The sequence below is a fragment of the Chiloscyllium punctatum genome, chromosome 17 (genome assembly GCF_047496795.1).
Source record: "Chiloscyllium punctatum isolate Juve2018m chromosome 17, sChiPun1.3, whole genome shotgun sequence".
NCBI lineage: Eukaryota > Metazoa > Chordata > Chondrichthyes > Orectolobiformes > Hemiscylliidae > Chiloscyllium > Chiloscyllium punctatum.
The window spans coordinates 59,032,717-59,060,111 of record NC_092755.1 but is presented as its reverse complement, the minus strand read 5'-3'; positions in this window follow the sequence as shown (position 1 = coordinate 59,060,111).

Below are 27,395 nucleotides of genomic sequence, written 5' to 3'. Positions count from 1 at the left end.
ACAAGTGTGCCAAGGGCTTCTGTGTCTGTATTCACAAGCTGTGATGTTATCCCTATGAAAGTGAATGATAGTAAATCACAAGCTAATGAGTGCAGGCACTCAAAGCTCCATAATCTCCATGCAAGTTAATCATCTGAATTTTTTTTTAAAGCCCCCTGTGCAGTTTTACAAAAGAATGCCAAATTTGTGCCATTTACTTTTTTTTCGCTACCTTCTGGCTAAAACCTACTCAAAGTAACAGGAGTAGATCGTATCAGGATGAAGTTGGTTTTTGTTTTCTCTCTTGTCAAATTCTGGTGGGTTTTGTCATGACCACACACCATAAACTTGGATCACCTATGGGCATATCGGACTTTCATCACAGCCAAAAGTTGATTGCAAATATAAATGGAGTAGCCTTCCAGAAAGAGAGAGAGACAGAGAGAGATTCTGGAATGTCATGCTTTTGGTGAATTCTCAAACAATTTTCAAAATGGAGAAAGGCACTATAAACTGAACTTGTAAACTCCTGGGAGGCCTCAGCCTGGGAACATGATGATTGAAAAAAGGCAGCGTGCTGGGCAAGACGCATATTTGTGTTTACCCCTTTCAGGGGTTAGAAGCAAGGTTCAACTCTAGACAGTATATTTTAGTGACCTGACATCCTTGTGTGTAAGCTCGCATGTTTTGACCATCACAACTCTAAGAACAGACAGAGGTGGGTACTGCAGATGCTGGAGAATAGAATCAAGGTTAGAGTGGTGCTGGAAAAGCATAGCAGGTTAGGCAGCATCCGAGGAGCAGGAAAATCAACGTTTCAAACAAAAGCCCTTCATCCTGATTAAGGACTTTTGCCTGAAACATCGATTTTCCTGCTCCTCAGATGCTGTTTGACCTGCTGTGCTTTTCCAGCACCACTCTAATCACAACTGTAAGAACAGCCATTTAAACACTTCTGCGCTGCAGGTTGAAGAAAAGGAATACATCTCTCTCTCTCTCTCTCTTTCATGCTGAGTGCTGCCAGTCAGCCACTGAGAGAGGAATCAGGAGTCTCAATCAAAATGCAACTGTTCAACTGCCAATGTCAACACTACCATTAATCTCCACTTCAATAGACATAAGATTCAACAAGACACACTTCACAATTCAGAGTCTGATCTGTATATGTAATTCTTTTTATGGATTTGCCTCTCATTTCAAATCTGTATGTATGATGCATTGTTATTCTTCTTCCAATTAGTAATTACTAAACTCTTTTTGTTAGTTCAAGAAAGCCTGGCTAAATTGTCTCCTTTTAAAATATAAATTCATTCAGACCTGGGAGAAAGGAATCCATAAGGGTAGGGATCTTTTGTAATCTAACCCTGTTGTGACCAACCAAGGCAGTGGGTGAATAAAGAAGGGGAGGCAGTTCTCTCCTCCATGCTTAGAAGATCAATGGTTTGAGCCATGGGAACTATATGGAACTGTAATAATTGGGAACATTGCCTACGAACTGGATGTGACAGATCTACATTATCACATAATTTGCTCAGTTCCACCGTTAGCTTTACAAAATTGACAGCTCATGGTCAACCTTCCTCATGTTTTCGGGAATTGTTACATTTGTGATGTGAGAATGAATGCAACTATCCCTCAGATAACTTGCACTCACCAAGTTTCCGTGAACAGCAGTGCCATAATGACCAGACAAACTGATTTAGTCATGTTGTTAGCAGGATAAATACTGGCCAGGTCATTGCGGAAAACCACTATACTCTTCTTCAAATAGCACTGTGTGGTATTTTATATTCACATGAGCAAGCAGAAGAGATCCAGCTATAATATCACACCTCAAAGACATCCCCTTGAATAGGACAAAGCTTCCTCAGCAACACATCAGAGTGTCTGACTGAATTTTGTAAGTAACTGAGACAAAAAAAAATTCCCCTTCATCAATCTGCTCAACTCTTAATTCTTTATCACAACTCTCTTTAGATGCCTCACTTGCCACAAGCCAATCAGCACGTCAAGGAGGTGAGCTGCTATCATACATCTCTCCCATTTCAGTCACTACATGGTGCACCGAGACACGATGCTCACAACAAGTTGACTCATTTTCTGAATAATTTTAACATTTGCTGCTTTGCCCTCCAGGAGGCCCTTTTGCACCATACATTTTGTGACATCTGCCAGCACTGCAAGGCAGAAGTGAATCATGTCAGTACCGAATGACTCTGAGATGCCTGTACCGAGGATGAGGTTGAAGCTTGTTTGGGGATGCGGAGTGATTGACCTACAGGGCGTCTGAGATTGGGCATCAGTCATCATCAACCAACTGCACCTTATGTTTGTAAATGGGCAGATTCGTTGTCAAGTGATGATGAATAAAACTTATTTAATAGGTTTCTGAGCTTTTTTATTGCAAAATGGAAAACATTGTAACTCATTGTATAAAAGTCACATTTGCCCAGAAGATAAGAAAAACTAAAATATCATCAATCATGTTGCTCATAATGAAAACTGATTCTGCTAGTGAGGGCTTCGTTCTGCATTAATCCATTGTACGGGTTTTTATTCAGGCTTCTCAGAAAATGTTAAAGCACTTTTAAGCACTGAGAGTCATAACCTAAACATGTACTATGCAAAAACATTCCCCTCCCTCATGACTAATTTGGTGACGCGGTCATTTAGTCAAGCTGGAGAGTGGTGGGTGGAGGAACCTATGGATGGTCTCCCCACCCTGGTACCAATTCAGGCCACCTTCGGTATTGTCAGAGAGTATGACAACCAAACACATGCCCGGGTTACTTGCCGGCTCCCGGGATGTCTCTCATTCAAAGGCACTCATTGTTTGTTTAAGGGACCCAGTGTCAGAAATGGCAAAGTATGATGAGATTCACCACCCAGCCCCCACTCCACCTGTATCCCCAACTCACAACTGTCTCCCAATGGGCTTTGGCTGAGCGTCATATTTCCAATAACCACTGCCTCAAAAGTGGCATTGCCATTCAATACAGCCACCAGCCTCTGATTGTGGGTAAGACTTCTACCCTCAGGGTCCTTGATCCTGGAGGAAGTCCCACTTCTGGCCTGATAAGTGCTGGAGTGACACTTAATGTGGCAGGATTACTCTAAAAAGGCAATGCTTGTTTTTAACAAGACTCATATCAGTTCCATTAATTATTGTGCATTGCGTTAAATACCATTATATCCACAGAAATTCCCCTGCTGTTCGTGTGCACAATTCAAATTGACTCATGGGTTGCTTTGCCTCTGAGATTTGGACTATCTGAACATTTCTTTCTGCTACATTTCTCCCACTGACCAAACCTCCTCCAACATTACACCCACATCTTTCTCTTGTTCCTTTCTTATTATCCTCATCTCACCCATGAGACCAACCTTCTCTTCCTTTAACCCCATTCCCACTAAGTTACTTAGTACCCACATTAGCCAATGTCATTCATGGTTTCTTCAATCACTGTTCTCTCTCTCCTTACAATCTGCTGTCATCCCTGTTCTCCTCAAATCAAAGCAAAACCCTGCTTCGTCATCTCCAAGCTCCCCACCCTCTCCAAAGTCATTGAAAATGTTGCACATCTATGCCCATTTTTCCTGGAATTCCATATTTGAATTCTTCCACAAGGGTTTCCCAACCTGCCCCAGCACTGAAACAGCTCTTATTTATGTCCCAGGTGATTCCCGATGTGAGACCGTGGCCAGCAATGACAGAAACAAATTACTGACAGTCAGAATGAGCATAAAATGCAATGAGATAACAAGAATCCAGAGAAAGTATATTCCTGTCAGGGTGAAAGGGAAAGCTGGATGACTAAACTAATTGAGGGTTTGATTAGGAAAAAGAAGGAAGCATATGTCAGGTATAGACAGGATAGATCGAGTAAATCCTTAGAAGAGTATAAAGGCAGTAGGAGTATACTTAAGAGGGAAATCAGGAGGGCAAAAAGGGGACAAGAGATAGCTTTGGCAAATAGAATTAGGGAGAATCCAAAGGGTTTTTACAAATATATTAAGGACAAAAGGGTAACGAGGGAGAGAATAGGGCCCCTCAAAGATCAGCAAGGCAGCCTTTGTGTGGAGCCACAGAAAATGGGGGAGATACTAAATGAATATTTTGCATCAGTATTTACTGTGGAAAAGGATATGGAAGATATAGACTGTAGGGAAATACATGGCGACATCTTGCAAAATGTCCATATTACAGAGGAGGAAATGCTGGATGTCTTGAAATGGTTAAAGGTGGATAAATCCCCATGACCTGATCAGGTGTACCCGAGAACTCTGAGGGAAGCCAGAGAAGTGATTGCTGGGCCTCTTGCTGAGATATTTGTATCATCGATAATCACAGGTGAGATGCCGGAAGACTGGAAGTTGGCAAACGTGGTGCCACTGTTTAAGAAGGGTGGTAAAGACAAGCCAGGGAACTATAGACTGGTGAGCCTGACCTCAGTGGTGGGCAAGTTGTTGGAGGGAATCCTGAGGGACAGGATGCACATGTATTTGGAAAGGCGAGGATTGATCAGGGGGATAGTCAACATGGCCTTGTGCATGGGAAATCTTGGCTCACAAACGTGATTGAGTTTTTTGAAGAAGTAACAAAGAAGATTGATGAGGGCAGAGTGGTAGCTGTGATCTATATATGGACTTCAGTAAGGTGTTCAACAAGGTTCCCCATGGGAGACTGATTAGCAAGGTTAGATCTCATGGAATACAGGGAGAACTAGCTATTTGGATACAGAACTGGCTCAAAGGTAGAAGACAGAGGGTGGTGGTGGAGGGTTGTTTTTCAGACTGGAGGCCTGTGACCTGTGGAGTGCCACAAGGATCGGTGCTGGGTCCTCTACGTTTTGTCATTTATATAAATGATTTGGATGTGAGCATAAGTTAGTAAGTTGCAGATGACACCAAATTGGAGGTGGAGTGGACAGTGAAGAAGGTTACCTCAGATTCAAACAAGATCTGGACCAGATGGGCCAATGGGCTGAGAAGTGGCAGATGGAGTTTAATTCAGATAAATGCGAGGTGCTGCATTTTGGGAATGCAAATTTTAGCGGGACTTATACACTTAATGGTAAGGTCCTAGGGAGTGTTGCTGAACAAAGAGACCTTGGAGTGCAGGTTCATAGCACCTTGAAAGTGGAGTTGCAGGTAAATAGAATAGTGAAGAAGGCGTTTGGTATGCTTTCCTTTATTGGTCAGAGTATTGAGTACAGGAGTTGGGAGGTCATGTTGTGGCTGTACAGGACATTGGTTAGGCCGCTGTTGGGATATTGCGCGCAATTCTGGTCTCCTTCCTATCGGAAAGATGTTGTGAAACTTGAAAATGTTCAGAAAAGATTCATAAGGATGTTGCCAGGGTTGGAGGATTTGAGCTATAGGGAGAGGCGGAACAGGCTGGGGCTGTTTTCCCTGGAGTGTCGGAGGCGGAGGGGTGCCCTTATAGAGGTTTACAAAATTATGAGGGGCATTGATAGGATAAATAGACAAAGTCTTTTCCCTGGGGTTGGGGAGTCCAGAACTAGAGGGTGAGAGGAGAAAGATGTAAAGGAGACCTAAGGGGCAACTTTTTCACGCAGAGGGTAGTACGTGTATAGAATGAGCTGTCAGAGGAAGGGGGTGGAGGCTGGTACAATTGCAACATTTAAGAGGCATATGGATGGGTACATGAATAGGAAGGGTTTGGAGGGATATGGGCTGGGTGCTGGCAGGTGGGACTAGATTGGGTTGGGATATCTGGTCGGCATGGACAGGTTGGACTGAAGGGTCTGTTTCCATGCTGTACATCTCTGTGACTCTACGATGAAAATTATTAGAAAGACAATGAGCAGTACAATCCACTCGAATACAATGATTAATCTTTAACTGTTCACACAGTTTGGTGAATAAGTCAAAAGAAAGTCTTGTTAGATAAGGGTAAGGGTAATACAAAGAGATTCTATAAGTACACTAAGGACTAAAGAGCAACTAGGGTGAGAATAGCACCCCTTAAAGATCAATGAGGCTGTCTATGTGTAGAACCACAGGAGATAGAAGGGACACTAATTGAATATTTTGCATCAGTATTTACTGGGGAGAAAGACATGGAAGCTAGAAAACTCAGGGAAATAAATATTGATCTCGTGAAAACAGTCCACATTACAGGATGTCTTAAGATGCATAAAGGTGGATAAATCTCCAGGACCTGATCAAGTGTATCCCAGCTCATTGTGGGAAGATAGGGAAGAAATTGCAGGACCCCTTGCTGAGATATTTGTATCATCCATGGCCAGGAGTGAGATGCAGGAAGACTGGATGATGACCAGTGTTGTGGCTATAAACTGGTACGTCCGATGTCAATGGTGGGTACACTGTAGGAGGGGATTCTGAGCTATAGGATCTACATGCGTTTGGAGATGCAAGCATTGATTAGGGAAGTCAGCATGGCTTGGTGCGTGGGAAATTATGCCTCACTAAATTCATTGAGTTTTTGAGGATATGACCAAGAAAATAGATGAGAACAGAGTGGTAGACATTGAAAACATGGACTTCAGCAAGGATTTGACAGGGTTATGCATGGTAGACTGGTCAGTAAAGTTAGATCACCTGGGACCCAAGTGAGCTTGCCAATTGGATACAAAGTTGGCTTGCCAGTAGAAGATGGCAGTGGAGGGTTGGTTTTCAGACACGAGTCTGGTGACCAGCAAAGTTAATTTATACAAACAATTTGGATGAGAATATAGATAGCACGGTTAGTAACTGTGTGGATGACACCAAAATTGGTGATATAGTAGACAATGAAAGATTGTCTAAGAGGAATCTTGATCAACTGGGCCAATGGGCTGAGGAGTGGCAGGTGGAGGTTAATTTAGCTAAGTGTGAGATGTTGCTTTTTTTATGATAAACAAAGATAGGTCTTACACAGTTAATAGTAGGGCCCTGGGGAGTGTTGTCGAACAGACAGACCAAGGGCTCCAGGTACATGGGTTGTGAAGAAGGTATTTATCATGCTGACTTTCATTGCTCAGGCTATTGAGTATAGGAGTTGGGACGCCATGTTACAGCAGTACAAGACAATGGTGAGGCCAGTTTGGGAGTACTGTGTATAATTCTGATTGCTGTACTATAGGTAGGATGTGATTAAATTGGAATGTGTAGAAAAGATTTACAAGGATGTTATTCGGGACTGGAGAGTTTGCGTTATAAGGAGAGGCTGGATAGACTGGGACCTTTATCACTGAAGCATAGGAGGTTGAAGGGTGATCTTATAGAGGTTTATAACATCATGAGGAGGGCAGATAAAGTGAATAGCAAAGGTCTTTTTCTTAGGGTAGGGGAGTTCAAAACTAGATGGTAAAATTTTAAGGTGAAAGGGGAAATATTTAGAAGGGACCTAAGGGGCAACCTTTTCATGCAGAGGGTGGTGGGTATATGAAATGAGCTATGGAAGTGGTAGAGGTGAGTACAGTTGCAATATTTAAAAGGTATTTGGACAGGTACATGAATAGGAAAGATTTAGAGGGATATACGGCAAATGTAGGAGAATGGGGCGAGTTTAGTTTGGGAAACTTGGTCAGCATGGTCGAGTTGAGCCGAAAGATCTCATGCTGTGCTCTATGACTCATTGTGGTAGAACTAACTCTGATATCCGATGATGAGACGAGACAGGTTCAAGGGGAACATTTCAATTCTTTAATTTTTCAAGGAAGAATGATCAGGATCGGTGACAGACATCATGCTGAGTAAGTAGCAATCATCAAGTTGTACAATTGTGGAAGTGAACATGTGGGGGTTTGTTGGTAAAGTGAGCACAGTGGGTGAATGCAGGTTTCCATTCTCATGAACAAAAAAACATCCAGAGTTTACATACGTCAGCACAAATCGATCAACAGATTCCTTGCACAGATTGAGAATGGTTTTTGCAAGGTTTGTGAAGGTTTGTAGCTCAGGTTGAGGTTTAGGGTGTAGGTTTGCTCGCTGAGCTGTAGGTTTGATATCCAGACGTTTCATTACCTGGCGAGGTAACATCATCAGTGGTGACCTCCAAGTGAAGTGAAGCTGTTGTCTCCTGCTTTCTATTTATATGTTTGTCCTGGATGGGGTTCCTGGGGTTTGTGGTGATATCATTTCCTGTTCGTTTTCTGAGGGGTTGATAGATGGTATCTAGATCTATGTGTTTGTTTATGGCGTTGTGGTTGGAGTGCCAGGCCTCTAGGAATTCTCTGGCATGTCTTTGCTTAGCCTGTCCCAGGTTATCCCAGTCGAAATGGTGTTTTTTTTTCCTCCGTGTGTAGGGCTACGAGGGAGAGAGGGTCGTGTCTTTTTGTGGCTAGCTGGTGATCGTGTATCCTGGTGGCTAACTTTCTTCCTGTTTGTCCTACGTAGTGTTTGTGGCAGTCCTTGCATGGAATTTTGTAGATGACGTTGGTTTTGTCCATGGGTTGTACTGGGTCTTTTAAGTTTGTTAGTTTTTGTTTGAGAGTGTTGATGGGTTTGTGTGCTACTAGGATTCCGAGGGGTCTTAGTAGTCTGGCTGTCATTTCTGAGACTTCTTTTATTGTATGGTAAGGTGGTTAGGGTTTCTGGCTGTGTTTGGTCTGCTTGTCATGGTTTGTTCTTGAGGAATCTGTGTTTGTATTTTTTGAGATTGAGAATGAGCTCTATTAAAGCCATTTTTGATTTGGGGTAACATTTGGGACAACAAGAAGCCATCTGGCATGGATATCCAAGGTATTGCCAAGAAAAATGTTGCGTGGCTCAGAAATCCAAAAATACCTGCTTAATCCAAATATCTTCCACAAAGGAAATTCGTGAGAGCAAATGACTCCAAAATGATGCTATGTGATCGTTCCCTGTTTCAGCATGGAAAAATACTGCATAGGAAATTCAGGAGCTCAAGGGTCCTCAGATGGAGCAAATGATCAATTGTTTGGTTCAGCAGGAGCAATGTCCTTTCTGAAGAACATTCAAGGTCTTGTAGTGGGAGAGACTTCACAGGTCTTTTGAGTCTAGGACAGAATCATAGTTAACATCCTCAGGCCAAGACCAATCAACCCTCCAATGCAAATAAATCATGTTCTGGAAGAATGGTGAAACCTCCTGATTGCCTGCACTTGTGATGTCAGAGACTTGGGGGAGAGCAGGGAAGTGAAAAATATAGTTATACACGTGAATATGTACAGGTTAGTTATGGGAAGAGAGGCTGGGGAGATATGTTGTATAAGGCAATGGGTCTGAAAACATGCATGGGATATCAATGGCCAGGCCAGAATTTATTGCCCATCTCTGATTGCCCAAAGAGCCTGGAGTCACATGTAGGCCAGATCAGGTACGGCCAACAGATTTCCTCCCAAATGGATATCAGTGAACCAGATAGGTTTTTTACAACATTTGGCAATGACTACACAGTCATCATTTGTCCAGCATCTTTGTTCTGTTTCTGTCAATGCTGTTGATGCAAAATGTATCGGTTTCCAGGTTTCATCATTCTGAATCTGAGTGTAGCTACTTCTGTGGGTTTACCTCAGTAATGCTGAGCTTGGCTTTTAATTTATCTTCTCAGAAGCTGCAGTCTGTTTCTAACATGTTTGACCTTGCTTTAAGATGTCAACCATTGGTTGTGTAAGTAGGTCTAATTTAGGAATCAACATTTCTTCATGGTTCACCAGGAAACTCTGTATATCAATTAAATACTTCAGGTTTGGGAATTCGTCTTTTGACCTTCATCTTTCTGAAATCTTGCACTTGTGTTATGTGTCCCACAAACATGATTTTTGTCTTGGAGAATTGACATTTTTTGTTCAGAAGGCCTGCACTTTGTGACGCTTTTGAGAGCATTTTCTGACTATGTGATCATGTTACTTTTTAGTCTGACTGTGTGCCAGGTTAGCATCCATGTGACAAAACAGGTACACAATCCTTTGTCCGAAATCCAAAATCCGAATTATTTTCGTGGAGTGTGGAGGGTCATTTTAGCATGCGAGCAGGTGACCCAACTCCACACCAACTCAAACCATGTCACGCAGATGTGACGTGGTGGTGTGGCCCAGCGCTAGCAGGTGTGAGTTGTGGCTCAGCGCTTGTACTATTTACATGTGCGTCTGCTGTTCGATCATTCTTTTTTATTTCACTGTGAAAATGTCATTTATTCCAAAATCCGAAAAATTCCGAAATCTGAAAAACAACTGGTCCCGAGAATTTCAGATAAAAGATTGTATACCTGTACTACCTTACTTGCTTTTAAGGATCTGTGATGTCGCACAATGAAAGATTTCTGCTGATGACAAGATTCTAAAAGGGAGACAATGGTAACAGAATCGTCTAAGAGGCATGATGAAAATGGTTAACAAACCTGTCTTATCGTCTCAGCATGTAAAAATCAGCTATTTGCAGTCAATTTGGTTAAAATTCTGCTCCTGCTAATCTGCCCAAATTGTTGTTGACTGAAGAAATAGGATCGAGATTAGAGTGGTGCTGGAAAAGCACAGCAGTTCAGGCAGTATCCGAGGAGCAGTAAAATCGACGTTTCGGGCAAAAGCCCTTCATCAGGAATAGGATAGGGTAACCGTCTCTTTGAACCATCTTGATCAGTTGAACGAGAATGGCACAAAATCGTGGTTCTCTATTGAGTTTATGAACTGCTACAGTCGTGAGCTCCATCTGTAAACGCAGATGTAATGCTGCTTCTTCACATTGGAGAAGGTAAAGACTGCAGATGCTGGAGATCAGAGTCGAGTGGGGTGCTAGTAAAGCACAGCAGGTCAGGCAGCATCCGAGGAGCAGGAGAATCGATGTTTCGGGCAAGATCCATTCATCAGCAAGAGCCTCATTCCTGATGAAGGGCTCTTGCCGAAATGTCGATTCTCCTGCTCCTCAGATACTGCCTGACCTGCTCTGCTTTTCCAGTGCCACACTCTTGACTCTGCTTCTCCACATTGTCTAGTTCTGCCTTCACGTTCTCTACACTGGTTGAAGTACTTTTTCAGGAGTGTAGACAAGTGTATTGACTTAGCATCTTTCTGCAGTTTCATGTGGTTTCTTGTTGAGTTATCCTAAGCCTGTGAAAAGCTCTGGAAACTCCTGGCAAAATTATTTCCTATGTTTCTCTTGTAGCACTGTACCTGCTCTCTTTAAGAGACCTTGCTGGATGTATGCAGAGTGTTTTTGGTCTCTCTTGGTGGCTGAGTGTGGTGGCAAACTGACCATGCACCTGACAATCTGTGTCCCTGGGATTTTGCTGTTTGATAATTGCCAACTGAATACCCACTGGTTTTAACCAAAATCAGCTGTCAACCAAAACTCAGTCAGGCTCCCCTCGATATTTTACCTAACCTCGTTTATGTGGAATAGGAAATTGCTCACTCAAGCGTGAGCTCCTCTTGGCAAAGTAAATCGGAAAATCTTTCGACCCTGAGACCTAAGATGATGCAATCTCTTATAAGCTCATCCTTTAAAGCTGTATATTCACAGCCCCCTGCTGCTCTGTATAAGTCAATTACAAATGTTTCAATTGATTCCCCTTGTCACTGGCAGCTGGCAGTTTTCCCACTGGAGCTGCCATCTGAAGCAGTGACTGCAATGTGCTGACCTTGGTATTTTTTTCCTCTTGTCTTTTGAAGTCTTCTGGTTATTTCCCCTTCTCTTCTCCTGTTGCACTTTTTTGCCATTAACATCTTCCAACATCCTGATCTTCCCTCTTCTTTTGCTGCTGCCTCCAGGACCATGATCTGTCTTCAATTTGTTAAAGTTGAAATCTTCCTTGCTGTCACCATACTTCAACAGAATTCCCCAGCCTCCATACCTTGGGCTGTTGGACCTAATACTACAGATTGTGCTTATGTCATTAACTATTACTTATTGGTTGTCCTTTCACAGATAACATACTCTCTTGATTCTCTTGGGTTGTCTACATTTGTATTCTTCGAGGTTGCAGCTTTTTACTAGGCTATTGTTCTGAATCCCTTGCATCTCCAGTTTATCCTTAACTTAAAGTAAGTCTCTCACTCTCTAATACTGTAAACTCATTATTTACTCTTATGTACATCATACTTGTTGGTACAATGCTTCTTTGCTCAAGTCTTTTCTGAAGAAGTTTTCCCTCTCTTCTCTGTTCTGTTGATGTCAGAGTGGCATCAACATCGTTGACATATTCATATCCCATTATTGTACAATTTGACATCCCTTCCAAACTGGACAGAATAGATTGGATTTGAACTTGTTCCTGGCTATAAAATGGGTGTCATAGATGGGCTGCTCAGTGTAGAAACCATTCAGTTTTCCCAATGGAAATGCTAATTAGGGTGTTCCTATTGAGCATATCAATCTGCAATGTCATATTTACACTTAGACCTGACCACTGATGTCTCTAATTTTAACATTATCACCTTACTTTGTACTTGCCCCTGTTTCTAATCCTATGTGATATTTGTGCAGCCTGATCATCTTGGCATCCATCTCTAAAGCTTGATTATGTTAATCTAAACAACCTGCAAATCCCTGATACACCCTAACGTGCTCCTGCATCATGTTTTATCAACCACTTTCATAGAGGATGATGATATTCCCATTGCTCCACATCAACTGGTGGTGGTAAAGACAGATTACACATTTAATCATTTACAAAGAGGTTCAAATCATGATTTTGCAATAGGAAAAACAAATGTCAAATTAATGTCAACAGTGGCAAATATAAAGAGTACACTATAGGGATATAGGGTGCAATTTCAGCATACAATGAATGGAATAGAATTAATATAAAGTGATTTAGAAAGGAATATATGAGTGATTATAGACATAATACTTTCCATATTAAAATAATGGGACATGTAATGAAAGCCCTAATAAAATTCTGGGATATATGAGCAATGGTTTCATAGTTTTTTTGTTTATCTGGCCATAAAGCATCTTGTGACATCTTCCTTTTTTATTTAGATCGTGGTTGGAATATCACGTTCATTCCTGATAATATGAAGATCATGTCCTGTGATATAGGTAATGGTTGTGAAATGATTAATGTTGAAGATTGTATTCAGATCCATCCTATTTAATGATGTCATACAGTCTTGGGTGGAGGACCAAAGGAGCAAAGTCCCAATGGAGACTGATGAATTAGAAATGTCTCCTGATGCACACGCAGTTGGTTTGCTGTAATATCACCCTCACAATTTGGAATGTGTCCATCGCAAGGTTACATGGTCTCAGGTGCTGGGTTGAGGTTCCATCCTCTATGGGGCCAAAACTCTCATTGCATTCAATCCAGGAATATCTGGCAAAAAGCCATGCAGAAGAAAACACCAAGATTGTCAGGGATTGACAGGTTAAAAAGATCCCAGGTGACCAGAGAAGATCAGAGAATATTACTGTGGTAATGGGGACATAAGCCCAGTGAGCAACAGTTTAGTCTGCTCTTCATGAATGGATACAAGGATCAATCATATTGCCACTTTGCCACAAAGGGAGCAACTGCTAAACAGACTATTGGGGTCAAAGGCAGACAAGCACCAGGGTCTGATAATCTACATCCAAGGGTCTTAAAGGAAGTGGCAGCAGAGATAATGGATGCATTGATTATAATATTCCAGCACTCCCTGAATTTCTAGAAGAATCCAGTGTATTAGAAAAATGATAAAGTAAAGCCCATGTTCAAAAAGGAAAGTAGACAGACAGTAAGAAATTACAGACCTGTTAGTTTAACACCTGCCATTAAGAAGTTGTTAAAGTCAAATAATTGCTTCAAATTCGAAGGAAGCAATAACACGACATTTTGAAAGTCAAAATGCAATTGATCAGAATCCACATGGTTTTGTGAAGGGTAAATCATATCTGACTTATTTGCTAGAATTCCTCAAAGAAGTAACAAGCAAAGTGAGTAATGAGGATTCATTAGGTGTAGTATATCTGGATTTCCCAAAGGTATTGTATAAGGTGCTGCTCAAAAGATAAATTCACAATCTAAGATCACACGGGATTAGGGATCACATTTTAGCTTGAATAGAGACTTGGCCAACCAACAGAAAGCAGAGAGTTGGAATAAATTGGTCATTCTTTGACTGGCAAGCTCGAGCTACTGAGGTGCTATCGGATTTAGTCTTGGGTCCAACTATTTACAACTGTATTAGTAACAGGGACAGAAAGGCTTTTACCCGAAACATTGATTTTCCTGCTCCTCGGATGCTGCCTCACCTGCTTTTCCAGCACCACTCTAATCTAGAAAGTATAGTAGCCAAGCTTGCAGATTAGACTAAAATAGATCAGAAGCTAAGTTGCAATGAAGAAATAAGAAATTTACAAATATACAGATTAGATGATAGGGCCAAAATTTGGTAGGTGGAATTTAACTTGGATATGAGTGAGATTAGCCATTTTGGTTGGAAGAATAGAAAGGCAACTTATTATCTCGATGGAGACAAACTTCAAAATACTTCACTGCAGAGGCATTTGAATGTCCTCATGCATGAGTCAAAAGAAGTTAATAAGCAAGTATAGTTGTTAATAAGGAGGGCAAATGGAATTTTGACATTTATTGCTGAAGGAATGGAGTATAAAAGAAGGGAAGTGTTGTTATAACTGTACAAAGCATCAGTGAGACTACATCTGGAGTACTGCACACAATTTTGGTTCCCAAATTTGAGCAAGGATGGAATTGCATTGGAAACAGTTCAGAGAAGGTTCACAAGATTAATTACAGAGATCAAAGGCTTGTTTTTAATGAGGTTTAAGCCTATACTCTCTGAGGTTTAGAAGAATGAGAGGAGATCTAATTGAAGTATATAAGTTGATGCTAATCAGGATTGACAGAGTGAATGTAGAGAGGGTGTTCTTCTTGTTGGACAATCAAGAATGAGAGGTCATGGTTTGAGGATAAAGGGTAACAGATTTAAAATAGAAATGAGGAGGAATCACTTGTCTCAAAGTGTTCTATATCAGTGGAATATGTTACACCAGAGTTCTGGGACATTGAGTAAATTTAAGAAGACACACAGACCTTTACTTAGTAATGGATGGAAGGGTTGTGAAGAAAAGGCAGGAATGCGGAGTTGAGGCCATGATGAGATCATCCCTGATTGTATTGAATGGTGGAGCAGGCTCAAGGGGCTGAATTACCGATCTCCAGGAGCTGACACTATGCAGTACCAGGCTGAGTGCAACAGATGGACACCTTAGTCCCTCTGCTCCAGCACCAGCTCATGGAGGAGCAAGCTGTGAACCTTCAAAGGATACATCAGCAAGGCATTCACCTGTGCCCACCACCAGTGCAGAGCTAATCACGTTTGCTAGATACATTGGATTGAAACATTCAAGTTCTCAAGTGATTCTTGTTCTTGGCTGTCTCCATGGAGAGGGTGGGGGCGGGGTCACCTTTGAAACCCAGATCCAGGACAATGCTCAATGGCTGCTGGATGTGGGTTTGGGCCTGCACTCCATCACTCAAATAATGTCTGCCCAGAATTAATGGGAAGGCAAGAGAGAGGTGAGGCACCCTCCTCCAGATGCCCCTTCTTCTCAAGGTGGCAGTAAGAGCAGCTGAACAGAGGGAAGACCATGAAGCCCATCATAGTGAAAGCACTGTCAGTCAAGGTGCTCGAGTGTTGCAGGGGTTGAAAGCTCACTCCATCCTGCGGCACAACATGGGTAGTATAAAACACAAAAGGAACAATCTCAGGTTTTGAGACAACTTGTGAGCATCCACCAGGGTGTGACATGACTTAAGGTTTTTTTTAATCAACCTGTTCAGAGCTATTATTACACAGCTCTGGAGCAGGTGGGACTAGAACCCAGGCTTCCCCATCCAGGGCTAAGGACACTACTACAGTGTCATAAGAGGGCTTCCCAGTGCCTCACGAATTTGCATATTATCCATGTAATGCCATGCTAATCTTTTCTGTATTGTTACGGTGTTAAGACATGTGCTGCCAAAGCTGACATTTGTTAAATGTCTTTGGCGCAGGGACCATTTTAGCACAATTATCCAAAGCAATGGAAGTGCTCACTGTATCAGAGTCACTTTTGCATTAAAACTGGGTCAGAGCAAGCTTTTCACACACTTTGCAAAAGAATCACAGTTAAAAGGAACAGTCAAGAGTTCATCGCATAAATAATTCAATTTGAGAAAGATTCAAGAATGGCATACAGCAAGAGACGACTGACTGAGTGGTCCAGGATGTACAATTCATGGCAGTTCCCTGGCTGTCTCATGCATTATTTGGCTCCTGTAGTCATAAATGATTTGAATGTTAATGGAGTGGAATCGTTTGCTGTTTGCAAAGGTTGCTGACCAGTGATGGAGCACCCTGATTGCTATGTGGGTGCAATCAATTGGCCCTTGAACCTTGTGGGGATCCAGTGATGACTGAGAATCCTCAAACCCTCGCTCTCTGACTCTCCTCAAAAGGGGAAATGTGATGATGGTTGGACATTCACAATGACAGCACCCGATGCAGTTATGAGATGAGGATTATGAAGAGCCACACGGGGGCCTGAAATGATCCGCTGGCAATGAAATGAAAGGCAGCTGCTACATTTCAGGCTGTTTGGGATGGGATTGCCACTGCGTTCCTGGGTACGTAGATCTTTGCCCAGCAGCTGGCACAGGTATGAGATGCTGGCTCAGGACCGACTGCGTCATCTCCTCCTCTAGTTCTCATTCATTTGCAGGAAGCTAATAATCCCCTTCCCTGCAGGAACTCTCCTTCGGCCTACTGGCTTTTGTCCTGCTGCTCCTTGCTCTGCAGGCTGTGAGGTCAGAATGATGCTATTGACATCAAGGCTACAATTAGTTATTCGCTGATGATTACTCGATGTTCAGCTCCAGTTACACCTCCTTAGATACTGAGGCAGTCAATACCCAAGTGCACCAAGGTCTGGGCAATATCCAGAGTTGGGCTGACAAGTGGTGAGTAACATTTGCATAACACAAATGCCAGGCAGTTACCATTGCCAACAAGAGATAATCTAATAATGGCCTTAGTATCACCAAATCTCCAACTATCAACATTCTGGGAGGTTACCATTGACCAGAAGCTCAACTGGACTCACCATATAAATACAGTGACTATAAGAGCAGGTCAGCAGTTCAGAATACTGCAGCGAGTAACTCACCTCCTGACTTCCCAAAGCCTGTCCACCATTTACAAGGCACAAGTCAGGAGTGTGATGGAAGATTCCCCACTTGCCTGGATGGGTGCAGGCCCAACAACACTCAAAAAGCTTGACACCATTCAGGACAAAGAGTCCGCTTGAATGGCACCACATTAACAAACATCCACTCCCTCCACCCACTGACACTCAGTAGCAGAAGCGAATACTATCTACGGGATGCCCTGCAGAAATTTACCAAAACTCCTTTCACAGTACCCTTCAGACCCATGACCACTTCCATTTAGTAGGATCAAGGGCAGCAGATACTTGGGAATACCACCACCTGCAAGTTCCCCTCCAAGCCACTCATCATCCTAATTTGGACCTACGTCACTGTTCCTTCATCGTTGTTGGGTCAACATCCTGCCACTCCTTCTTTAACAGCATTGCGGGTGGACTGATTCCAAATAAACTGCAGCGGATCAAGAAAGCAGCTCACCATCAGCCTCTCAAGGGCACCAAGGAATGAATGATAAATACTGGCCAGCCAGCAACACCCACATCCAATGAGAAACAAACTCTGGCCCAGAGGTGGGGAGAATACCACAAGACCCTTGGATTTACTGTACCTGAGCTCTCTTACCCAAGTATTAATAAGGCTTGAGGTTGTTTAGCTTCTGAAATCGGGTGCTTTCAGATTAGTTTTGCAATAGGTGGATGATATCAGGTACGTTAATCATTACAATGACATATTTCTAGAGCAGGTATCCTGATCTGAGGTATGGACACTGCAATTGTATCACAAGGCTGACGTGCTGTTTGAGAGGGGACTGACGGTCAAAGGATAGTGATATGTAATCTCTGGATTCCTGATTACTGGAACAACCCTTTCGATAGCCTCCCATTCCAGCCCTGACCTCTGCTCCCTTTCAAAAAGACTATTATTTACTCCTGTCTCTTTGGGTGCACTCTGCCGATGTCAAAGCATGTTGCACAGTTGAGTTTTGGACCAATATGATAAGCTTTAGAATTTGCACTTGCTGTCATGATTGGCAAGTTCTGTCTGTGACCCAGAATAACCCCTCTCATTCATTACCTTCCCTCCTCTCTGTTTCCTCAATGACCCTTCATCATCACTCCCATAAAGTGAGCCACTTTATTTTGCCGTCCACATCCCCATTTTACCCCCAGAGTCCATGACCATCAAAGTGCCAATGCCCTGACTATCATTGCTCCCTCCTCACACTGAGGCCAGAGTAAACACAACTTGCTTTGGCCCTGGTTCAGATGGCACCCCTCAGCTAACAAATCCCATTAGGATCAATCCCTGACTTGAGCTGCTCCAGCCTCAAAGGTGCCACTGAGAGGTCCGTAATATTCCCCAGATTATATCCAACAACCCCCTCCAAATGATTGTGGGCCGTTTCCTGAACAGACTTCACAGGACAGTACAGTCCCAACTAACCACGGCCCACCTGCTGGGCTGAATTTGCAGGAATATCCTGACAGACAGACCAGCAAAGCCTGAAGAGATTCTGTTTGACCACAAGCCTTGAGCATGGTCCAATCCCCAAAATGAAATGGAGACAATCACTGGGATTGTGATGAACCAACTGCCTGACTGTCCCTGGATCAGCCCCTGAACTGACTGTGGTGGTGCTACTTGACTAGTCTCCCCAATAGGCCATGCCTTCCCTTTGCCTTTTGCACATTACAATGCTCTTTACGCACATGTAGTATGTTTACCAAGCCACCTCTTGCGTTGACACAGCACCATGCCATACAGCGGGATGTCCTCCTCTTCCACATTGACACTTCACTGTTTCCTCCAGCTGCATGTTCCTGCTTTGCCTGCTGCACTAAAGTGTCATTCTGATATAAAAGCTGCTCGCTGGCCCTGTCTGCTAACACATCACTTGTGAAGCTGAGCTGATGCATTGCTATTTTTCACTGGGTCCAGGGACACTTTCTGCCCCAGTCGCCCAGAAGTTCCCATTACAGTTGTAAAGGTTGCAGCCCAAGTGAAGATTAAGAGAAGGTTTCAGTAGAGGCAGCCCAGACTGACCCAGTACTGCCCCAGACAGAAAAGCAAAGGCACCAGGCACTTAAAATAGCCATAGTGAGAGCACAGGGTCAACATGAGACTGACAGAGTCATAGAGCTGTACAACACACGAAACAAACCCTTTGGTCCAACTCGTCCATGCCGACCTGATATCTGAAATTAATCTAGTCAAACTTGCCAACATTTGGCCCATATCCCACTAAATCTTTCCTATTCACTTGCCCATCCAGGAACTGTTATATAGAGTCATAGAGATGTACAGGATGGAAACAGACCCTTCGGTCTAACCCATCCATGCCGACTAGATATCCCAACCCAATCTAGTCCCACTTGCCAGCACCCGACTCATATCCCTCCAAAACCTTCCTATTCATATACCCATCCAAATGCCTGTTAAATGTTGCAATTGTACCAGCCTCCACCACTTCCTCTGGCAGCTCATTCCATACACGTACCACCCTCTGTGTGAAAAAGTTGCCCCTTAGGTCTCTTTTATATCTTTCCCCTCTCACCCTAAACCTATGCCCTCCAGTTCTGGACTCCCCGATCCCAGGGAAAAGACTTTGTCTATTTATCCTATCCATGCCCCTCAATTTTGTAAACCTCCATAAAGTCACCCCTCTGCCTCCGACGCTCCAGGGAAAACAGACCCATCCTGTTCCGCCTCTCCCTATAGCCCAAATCCTCCAACCCTGGCAACATCCTTGTAAATCTTTACTGAACCCTTTCAAGTTTCCGATAGGAAGGAGACTAGAATACTCTAACAGTGGCCTAACCAATGTACTGTACAGCTGCAACATGACATCCCAACTCCTGTACTCAATACTCTGACCAATAAAGGAAAGCTACCCAAAAGCCTTCTTCACTATCCTATCTACCTGCAACTCCACGTTCAAGGAGCTATGAACCTGCACTCCAAGGTCTCTTTGTTAAACAGCACTTCCTAGGAACTTACCATTAAGTGTATAAGTCCTGCTAAGATTTGCTTTCCCAAAATGCAGCACCTCGCATTTATCTGAATTAAACTCCATCTGCCACTTCTCAGCCCATTGGCCTATCTGGTCAAGATCCTGTTGTAATCTGAGGTAACCCTCTTCGCTGTCCACTATATCTCCAATTTTGGTGTCATCTTATTAACTGTACCTCTTATGCTCACATCCAAATCATTTATGTAAATGACAAAAAGTAGAGAACCCAGCACCGATCCTTGTGGCACTCCACTGGTCACAGGCCTCCAGTCTGAAATACAACCCTCCACCACCACCCTCTGTCTTCTACCTTTGAGCCAGTTCTGTATCCAAATGGCTAGTTCTCCCTGTATTCCATGAGATCTAATCTTGCTAATCAGTCTCCCATGGGGAACCTTGTCAAACACCTTACTGAAGTCCATTGATCACATCTACCACTCTGCCCTCATCAATCCTCTTTGTTAATTCTTCAAAAAACTCAATCAAGTTTGTGAGACATGATTTCCCATGCACAAAGCCATGTTGACAATCCCGAATCAGTCCTTGCCTTTCCAAATACATGTGCATCCTGTCCCTCAGGATTCCCTTCAACAACTTGCCCACCACCGAGGTCAGACTCACCAGTCTATAGTTCCCTGGCTTGTCCTTACCACCCTTCTTAAACAGTGGCACCACGTTTGCCAACCTCCAGTCTTCCGGCACCTCACCTGTGACTATCGATGATACAAATATCTCAGCAAGAGGCCCAGCAATCACTTCTCTAGCTTCCCACAGAGTTCTCCGGTACAACTGATCAGGTCCTGGGGATTTATCCACCTTTAACCCATTTCAAGGCGCCCAGCACTTCCTCCTCTATAATCTGGACATTTTGCAAGATGTCACCATCTATTTCCCTACAGTCTATATCTTCCATATCTTTTTCCACAGTAAATACTGATGCAAAATACTTATTTAGTATCTCCCCCATTTTCTGTGGCTCCACACAAAGGCCGCCTTGCTGATCTTTGAGGTGCCCTATTCTCTCCCTCGTTACCCTTTTCTCTTCAATGTATGTGGGAAAACCCTTTGGTTTCTCCTTAATTCTATTTGCCAAAGCTATCTCATGTCCCCTTTTTGCCTTCCTGATTTCCCTCTTAAGTATACTCCTACTTCCTTTATACTCTTCTAAGGATTCACTCGATCTATCCTGTCTATACCTGACATATGCTTTCTTCTTTTTCTTAACCAAACCCTCAATTTCTTTAGTCATCCAGCATTCCCTATACGTACCAGCCTTCCCCTTCACCCTGACAGGAATATACTTTCTCTGGATTCTCGTTATCTCATTTCTGAAGGCTTCCCATTTTCTAGCCATCCTTTTACCTGTCAACATCTGCCCCCAGTCAGCTTTGGGAAGTTCTTGCCTAATATCGTCAAAATTGGCCTTTCTCCAATTTAGAACTTCAACTTTTAGATCTGGCCCATCCTTTTCAATCACTATTTTAAAACGAGTAGAATTATGGTCGCTGGCCCCAAAGTGCTCCCCCACTGACACCTCAGTCACCTGCCCTGCCTTATTTCCCAAGAGTAGGTCAAGTTTTGCACCTTCTCTAGTAGGTACATCCACATAATAAATCAGAAAATTGTCTTGTACGCATTTAAGAAATTCCTCTCCATGTAAACCTTTAAACAATGGCAGTCCCTGTCTACGTTTGGAAGTTAAAATCCCCTACCATAACTACCGTATTATTCTTACAGATAGCTGAGATCTCCTTACAAGTTTGTTTCTCAATTTCCCTCTGACTATTAGGGGGGTCTATAATACAATCCCAATAAGGTTATCATCCCTTTCTTATTTCTCAGTTCCACCCAAATAACTTCCTGGGATGTATTTCTGGGAATATTCTCCCTCAGCACAGCTGTAATGCTATCCCTTATCAAAAATGCCACTCCCCCTCCTCTCTTGCCTCCCTTTCTATCCTTCCAGTAGCATTTGTATCCTGGAACATTAAGCTGCCAGTCCTGCCCATCCCTGAGCCATGTTTCTGTAATTGCTATGATATCCCAGTTCCATGTTCCTAAGCATGCCCTGAGTTCATCTGCCTTCCCTGTTAGGCCCCTTGCATTGAAATAAATGCAGTTTAATTTATTAGTCCTACCTTGTCCCTGCCTGCCCTGACTGTTTGACCCACTTCTGTTCTCATCTGTACCAGTCTCAGATCGATCTCTTTCCTCACTACCTCCCTGGGTCCCACCCCTCCTTCCCCCCCCACCTTACTAGTTTAAATCCTCCCGAGCAGCTCTAGCAAATTTCCCTGCCAGTATATTAGTCCCCTTCCAATTTAGGTGCAATCCGTCCTTCTTATACAGGTCACATCTACCCCAAAAGAGATTCCAATGATCCAAAAATGTGAATCTTCTCCCATACACCAGCTCCTCAGACATTCATTCATCTGCTCTATCCTCCTATTCCTGCCCTCACTAGCTCGTAGCACTGGGAGTAATCTGCCTAACTCTCTGTAATCTCCCTCAGAATCTCAAGCTTTTCCCTTCCTATATCGTTGGTTCCAATGTGGACAATGACCTCTTGCTGGCCCCTCTCCCCCGTGAAAACATTCTGCACCCTGTCTGGGACATTCTTGATCCTGGCACCAGTGAAGGAACACACCATTCTGCTATTTTGCTGCTGGCCACACAAACATCTGTCTGTATCTCGGACTACAGAATCCCCTAATTGATCCACAATTGATCCCTCATTGCATTAGAGACAGTCTCAATACCAGAAACTTGGCTGTTCGTGCTATGTTCCCCTGCGAATCCATCACCCCCTATATTTTCCAAAACAACATACCTGTTTGAAATGGGTATATCCGCAAAAGACTCCTGCCTTAGCTGTCTACCTCTCTTACCCTTCCTGGAGTTAACCCATCTATGTGACTGTATCTGAGACTTCCCCCCTTCCTATAACTGCAATCCATCACGCACTGTTGCTGTTGCAAATTCCTCAATGTTTCTAAGTGTCTCTCCAACTGATCAATTCGATCTGATAAGATTCGCATCCAATAGCATTTATGGCAGATATAATCCACAGTAATCCTGAAACTCTCTTTAAATTCCCACATCTGACAAGAACTACATATTGTACTAAAGGCCATTTTTGCTCCTTCACAATCTACAGACCCAGAAAATCACACGATCTTATTCCTTTATGAACACTGCCCCAGGTTAAATTAATAGTTATGGCTTATATTTTAAGTTTAATCAAGAGACATATCTCCAAAAACATACAATCAAGAAAGAACCCACTCTACTCACAACTGCTGCCTTTCTATTGGACACACTTAAAACAACAATTAACTTATCTGATTCTGTGTTGTGAACTTTGCCCAAACCGGTTCCTCCAAGATTAGTTGTAAAATTCACTGTTAATTTTCCCAGATGCACTCCGATGTCCAGCGATACATGAGTTCAAAAACAGCAAATGCAGTAACTGCAGGTTCTCTCTCTCTCTCTCTCTCTCTCTCTCTCCTGCACTGTCCTCACCAAGTGCTTCCTTTGTCTGTTCTTCTTCCTTTTAAAACTGTTGTTTTGACTTTTTTTTCCAAAGTTCCAAAATAATACAACAGCATATAAAACAGTAATTGCTGCTCCTGGAATTCAAGGAAATCACCTCCAGCACCTAAAATACCTCAAAAAAGGAGCAGCACTTACAGCCAGAAATTTTTCCTGTCCTCCATCTTGGATGATTGAACAAATTAGCATTGAGAGAGAGACAAGGTATTGGCAGTTTCAGAAGGCATGAAAGTGGGTATATGCCCAGGCCCAGATGAGATATATGTATCTCAGACTGCTGTGGGAGGTGAGGGAGGAGATTACAGCCTAATATTAATTTTCAGACCCTCTTTGGAGACATGATGGGTGCTCGGGGACTGGTGATACTATTATGCAAGAATGGATAAACCAGGGAACTACACACCAGTGATGGGGAAATTATATCAAAAGATTATAAGGGACAGAATTCATTTGCACTTGGAGAGGCAAGGATTAATCAATAATGGTCAGCAGGGCTTTGTCAGAGGACAGGTTTGATTGAATTTTTCAAGGAGGTTACTGGGTGGGTAGGTGAGAATAGTAGAGTTGTGCATGTGAACTTTGGTAATGGCTTTTGATCAAGTCTTGCGTGGCAAAATGGTTAAGAAACTAACAGCCATGGAATCCAGAGAAATTTGGCAAATTGGATCTAAATTGGTTTAGTGGCAGGAAGCAGAGGGCGATAGTTGAATGGTAGTCATGACTTGGGGATGCTGGTGTTAGACTGGGGTGTACAAAGTTAAAAATGACACAACACCAGGTTATAGTCCAACAGGTTTATTTGGAAGCACTAGCTTTCGGACCATCGCTCCTTCATCTACCCGATGAAGTGCACAACCACCTGATGAGGGAGCAGCACTCCGAAAGCGAGTGCTTCCAAATAAACCGGTTGCACTATAACTTTGTATAGTTGAATGGTGTTTTTCTGACTGGAATCCTGTGTCCTGTGGTATATTACAGGGCTCCGTGCTGGGTCTCTTGCTGTTGTCGTGTATAACAATGATCTGGACATGTGTTTAGGAGATCGGATTAGTAAGTTCGCAGACGACACAAACATTTTTGGTGTGGGACATAGTGAGGAGGAAAGCCTTAGACGACAGGCTGGTCAGATGGGTTGAACAGTGACAAATGGAATTTAATCCTGAAAAGTGTGGGTTGGGAAGATTAACAAAGCAACAGAGTACTTGAACGATAAGATCCTAGGGAGATCATAGGGACCTTAGTGTGCTTGTCCATATATCCTTGAAGGCAGCAGGACAGGTAGTTGAGGTGGGTAAGAAGGCATATGGCCGTTATTAATCAATGCATCGAATATAAGAGCAAGGAGGCTTTAATGAAGCTGTATATAACATTAGTTAGGCCACAGCTGGAATACTGTGTGCAGTTCTGGACATAAAGTTATAGAGATGTATAGCATGGAAACAGACCCTTCAGTCCAATTTGTCTATGCCAACCAGATAGCCTAAATTAAACTTGTCCCATTTACCAGCCACTGCACTCGAAGAGAATGTTGCCAGAGCTGGAGTGATACAGCTATGAAGAGAAATTAGATAGGCTAGGATTGTTTCCCTCAGGATAGGATTTGGGGTGGTTGAGGGGGGAACCTGATTGATGTTTGCAAACCTCTGAGGACCATGGATAGTGCAGATAGTGAGAACCCTTTCTTCTAAGTAGAGGGGTCAATATCCAGGCGGCATAGTTTGAAGGTAAGGAGCAGAAGGTCCAGCGGGAATTTAAGGAAAAAGGAATTGACCTAAAGGGTGATGAGCATCAGGAACCCACTGCATGAAAGAGTGGTGGAAGGGGGAACCCTCAAGGCATTAAAAAAGTATTTAAATTAACATTTGAAATGCCAAAGCAAAGAAGGTTATCAGTCAAGTGCTGGAAAATAGTATCATAGAATCTCTACAGTATGAAAACAGGCCATTTGGCCCATCGAGTCCACATCGACCCTCCAAAGAGCTTCCCACCCAGACTCACGCCCCTACCCTATCCCTGTAACCCTGCATTTCACGTGACCAATCCACCTAACCTGCACATCTTTGAACCAGGAATAGAATAGATGGATGCTTGATGACTGGCATGGACACTATGGGCTGAAGGTCGTTTTGCTGTGCTGTAAAAACTCTATGACTCTATTTACACTTGGTTTATGTAACCAGGTTTCTGAAATGCCAAGTGAGAGAGTTAATTCTGGCAAGCTTATAATTAATGAGATGCAAATACATTCTCACCATCTGATGGCAATAATTTTACCTTATCACCATCTAAGGAAGGAGGACTTACTTGCAAACGCTTAGCTCAATAGCAAGAACCTGATTTTTCGATTTTCATCAAATTAACTCTTCACGCCCACCATTATTCTCAGCATCTCATGGAGTGGAAAGTCATGCCCAAATTCAGGGCACGAAAATCTTGGTGAGGCAATGCTCCTTCTCCTGGATTCACATTGCATTGTGCTGTTGTGGCAGAGCAGAGCATTGAGACTTGCAAAGAAAGAAAGGTGACAGACAAAACCAAAATATCAGACCAGATGCTTTATACCCTTCCCTCAGCTTTCTCACATAAAATCACAGGATTCTCAGTGAAGGGGAGGTCGTTCTGCCCATTGTGTCTACGCCAGATTGAGAAGCAATTCACCTGGAGCCATTCCTTCATCTTCTCCTCAGAATTCAGACTTCCCTTTGGAATGCCTCAAATGAACATGCCTCCACCACACTTTCAGACTGTGCATTTTGCAATATTTTCAGAGACAAGCCAGTGCCCCCGTGCTTTCTGGTTTGGGTAATTACCTGCCAGCAATTCGCCTTTCTCAATGCTCAGTCTAGGATCTCTGTAACTATCAGTGGTAGAGGATAGTAGTAGACCGTTGGTGAGTCAAAACAGAAAAGGAACTTGTTTTACTGCAACACAGGAGTTTATTGCATGATAGCAGAGCAGCCAGTGTACATTAATAGACAAGGCATAATTACTATGATTCTCGGGAGCTGTATTGATTACATTTGCTGCACTTACCTACTCAGGCAGAATGCAATTGTATGGCATCGTCACATGGGATGGAGCTCAACGTAACACAATTATTTGCTTCTTCAGAGCCATTACCTTACAATACGGATAGTGTGTGAAGGTAGTGGTCAGTGGGGGAAGCCCAGACAGTTTAAGATGGCTGCTCCAAGGATGTCCCCTGTCTCCAACAGAAAGACAAGACAGGGAAAAAAATCGTATTGAACCCAAACCTCCAACTCATGTCATTAACCATATACTGACACCGTGCCATCTTGCTCCAGACTCCCTCTCCTGTCCATGTAAGTTTCCTCCTTGTTCATAGTACCAAGACATTCTGGATAAAGTTGTATTCCAGCCTCTCACTGTGACCCTGCTATGACTCTTTGACTTTTCTACTATTGTCCTGACATAGTTTCACTTCTAATCATCCAAATGCAGACAATATAGAAAGTTCTTCGGGGACCCGACAAGGTAGATGCAGAAAGGCTTTTTCCCTTGGTGGGAGAGTCTGGGGCAACAGGACATACTCACAGAGTAAGGGGTCACGCATTTTCTTGGAGGGTAGGGAATCTGTGGAATTCCTTACTGCAGAGGGCTATCAAGGTCTGTATATTCAATCAGTAAGGGAATTGAAGGTATGGGGACAATGGAGGAAGGAAGGTTACCAGATCATGGCGGAGAAGACTCAATGGGCTGAATGGCCTACTTCTCCACCTATGTTGTGGTCTTATGTCTAAGGAATAGAGCCCATAT